This window comes from Antechinus flavipes, chromosome 3 (genome assembly GCF_016432865.1).
Source record: "Antechinus flavipes isolate AdamAnt ecotype Samford, QLD, Australia chromosome 3, AdamAnt_v2, whole genome shotgun sequence".
Lineage (NCBI taxonomy): Eukaryota > Metazoa > Chordata > Mammalia > Dasyuromorphia > Dasyuridae > Antechinus > Antechinus flavipes.
In genome coordinates this window covers 323,923,571-323,927,476 of record NC_067400.1, presented here as the reverse complement: position 1 = coordinate 323,927,476, position 3,906 = coordinate 323,923,571, and positions in this window count along the sequence as shown.

Below are 3,906 nucleotides of genomic sequence, written 5' to 3'. Positions count from 1 at the left end.
TTCTTTCCCATCTGTTATGAAAAAAAAAATCTCAGTTCTTCCTACTGAGAGCAAACAGGTAGGTACTCCTACTGAAAGCAAACAGGTACTAAGAGCAAAAAGGTAGCTGCTTAAACCAGAAAGGGACAAATTTGTCATTCTCTTTACAAGGCTGTTAGGGACAAACTTTGGATTAGGAGACAACAGTTAAATACAGAAGAAGATTCCAAAGGTTAACATTTGGTCCAGAAGTTAATGATCAGCCCAAGATTTTCCATACCCAAAGCCAACAGGAAACAGGGGGAGAGGTTTGTGAGCCCAGTAATGGAGTTGACCCTGGAAAGCTTTCCAAGTGAATGAAGAGAGGTTACTTTCATAGTAAGCCCTCCTAAAGAATGCTATACTCTGTCATGGCTTCTATGCAAGATGCCTACTACAATTTAAGGAGGGTTGCTGGGTTCAGACAGCAGCATTAAGGTTGAAAGACAAGACCAGATCATAGTTCAGGGACTTCTTAGTAGGGACAACTTTAGGCAAAATTGTGAAATAGACTCCTAGTGTCAGAGTTGGAAAGGACTTTAGATCATCTCCTTTTTTTTACACATTTAATTTTACTTAATACTTAATTCAATAAATATTTCATCTTTTGTGCTTTTTTATTTAATTTTTTTCAACTAATAAAAACCTATTTTTCATTCCTTTCTACCTCTCCACTGGGGAAGAAATCCCAAAATCCTTGTAAAAATATGCATAATCATAAAACTTGAGTCCATCACCTCTCTGTGAGGAGATGGACTATGTGTTTTTTTTAATTAGTTATTTGGAATCCTGTCTGATCATTGTGTTGATCTGAGTTCTCAAATCTTCCATAGTTATTTGTCTTTATAATATTGTTAATTGTATAAATTGTTTTCCTGATTCTTATTACTTCACTTTTTATCAGTATATATAAGTTTTCCCAGGTTACTCTGAAGCTATCCTTTTTACCATTTCTTACAGCATGATAGTATTCTATTGCATACCAGTATCCTTGTTTGTTCAGCCGTTTCCCAATCATTGGTTACTCTCTTAGTTTCCTGGGTTGTTTTTTTTTTTTTAACCACATAAAAGAGGGGATACAATGTTACATAAGCCTTCCATTGTATCAAGACCAAGAGAATGGCAAATGTAGAAATTTGACATCTCAAAGATGGGCCCTTGATAAAAATATTTTTGTACCTCTCAAAAAAATACCACAAAATCAATCTTATAAGCAGGTTGTGAAAATCTCACCATGTATTGTACATTACACAATTGAGAGTATAAAGACTTTGGTTTCCTCATCTATAAAACAAAGAAAGTTGGCTTGGTAATCCAAGGTCACTTCTATGATTCCTGATGAAATTTTTCCTGCTCTGGAGATCAATAGATAGAAACTAACGCCTTTAACATTGGTACTATGATGGAGTACCTCATCACATCACACCTGGACTATTGCAGTGGCTTGCCTGTCTCAACACAGTCTCATCAGCATACTCCAATTCATCAAAGTAAAGCACATGTCTCTGTCACCCCCAACCCCATTTAATAAATTCTAGTGGTTCCCAATTACCTCTAGGATACAATTTTAAATCCTCTGTTTGGTATTTAAAGCCCTTCACTACCTAATTTTTCCCTACCTTTATAGTCTTCTTACATTTTATTCCCCTCTTCATACCATCCATCCCCATTTTTGCCCTGAACACTAATGATCACAAGAACAAACCCCAAATTCTGAAATAGTTTTAGAAAGAATTTTATTAGGTTATTTGGTAGAAGAGAGTGAGACAGAAAGGGGTTGTGGCTCATTCTCCCCAGGTTCTGGAGAGTTGATATTACATAGGATCCTAACAAAGTTATCTACATAAGGCTCATACTAATTACATGTACTTTGGTTAAGCAAATCACCCTGAGGACAATTTGAAAGCAAAGTAAATTGAGATGAACATGAGTAGATATTTAAAAAATAAAATTTATATGAAGCCTAAATACAAGCTTTGGAGGCCAAAGAACCAGTCTTGGATGTGGCAGTTCAAAACAAGACTGTCTGGGTTACATCATTTGGAGAATGGCTAAATGAGCTGTGGCATATGATTATGATGAAATATTATTGTATTATAAAAAAGGAAAAGCAGAATGATATCAGGCAAATTTGAAAGAACTTACATGAACTGATGCAAAATGAAGTGAGCAGAACCAAGAGAACACTGTATAAAGTAACAACAATATTGTACAATGAACTGTGATTGACTTAGCCAATTATCAATTATCATTATCAGAAATACAATGATCCAAGACATTCCCAAAGGAATAATGGTGAGACATGTAATCTGCCCCAAGAATTGATATTATTTGAAGAATGCTATTTTTCACTCCCTTCCTTCTTTTCATTGTTATTTATTTATTTATTTTTATCTGAGTCTTCTGGTACAAAATAACTAATATGGAAATGTCTTACATGATTGCGCTTGTATAACCTATATCTAATTGCCTGCTATCTCAGGGAGGGGAGAGGGAAGAGAAGGAGGAAGGGAGAGAATTTGAAACTCAAAACTTAAAAACCAAATATTTAAAAATATATTTTATCATGTAATTAGAGAAAAATAAAATATTGCATATATTTTTACTTTATTTTTTGGCAAGATAACTGAGGTGAAGTGGCTTTCCCAGAGTCACACAGCTAGTAAGTGGTAAGTGTCTCAGGCCAGATTTGAACTCTTTACTCCAGGACCAATACTCTATTCACTGCCCCATCTAGCTGCCTACATAACACTTACACACACACACACATATTTATTTAAATGTTTGGGTTGGATTCAGAACCTAAGAGAACCCAAACTATCTTGTTGCCATCTACAGCATTTCTAGAGGTAACATTATAGGTACAAATAACTCCTAATAACATATTGTTGTTTTTTTATTATTGGTACTTCATTCAGAGAACAATGTAGTGAATGATATCATGATTTGCACATGAAGAGAAGCAAAGACTCTGGAATCACATAAAATTGGACTTAAATAGTATAATAAAATAAATATAATATAATATGAAACAAATAAATAAAATTAAAAAGTATAATAATGAAGATGTTTTACAAACACTTTGATAAGGCATTTTTCCATAATGTCCTCCTGCCGGAATACTTGCTCTTCTGAGTTCTATTTTATACCTTTCTTAGCTTGCTTCAGGAGTCATCTCAAATTCTATGGTCTCCTGAAGTTTTTCTTTGTCTCCCCAGCTACTGGTGCCTTCTTTTAAGGTTACTATTCTTCTACTCAGAATTTAAACTACATTGGAGCTATGAGGAGTAGAGACCAGGAGATTCCTTAAATCCTTTCAGCTCTAAGACAAATATTTTTCAATTGATTAAGACAGGCTTTGCTCAGTAAATACTTAAGCATGTATGTAGGGTTATTTACATGTGATCTCCCCTATTAGAACTTGAGCTTTGCTTTTCTTTGTTGTCTCCAGGGCTTAGGACACAGCTTGAGGCCTACCTATTTAGAGCATAATAAATGCTTATTGATGGTTGGCTGAATTCAACCAGAATCTAGGAATTTGGACTTGGGATATAAATAGAGGGAGTAGAAAAAGACACAGCTTCTCAGGGGGCCAGGCAAAAAGAAAACCTGGATTGCTAAAGAGTTGTTTTCTAAACATACCATGTATATGCAACTTACCTTCTTGGAAAATTTGGAAAAAACAAATTTTTTTAAAGAATCCTTACAATAATTATGTCTTCTCTTCTTCATAGCTGTATATTTGTAGTGTTACTGGGGACTTGACAGATGCGGAGAAAGCAGCAAAAACTAATGGCTGAGCTGCCACTGGTCATAGAATAAGGAGGAGATTGCAGGTTCCAACACCCTCACCACCCCCCACTATCTCCACCCCAAATTCCAGCTCCC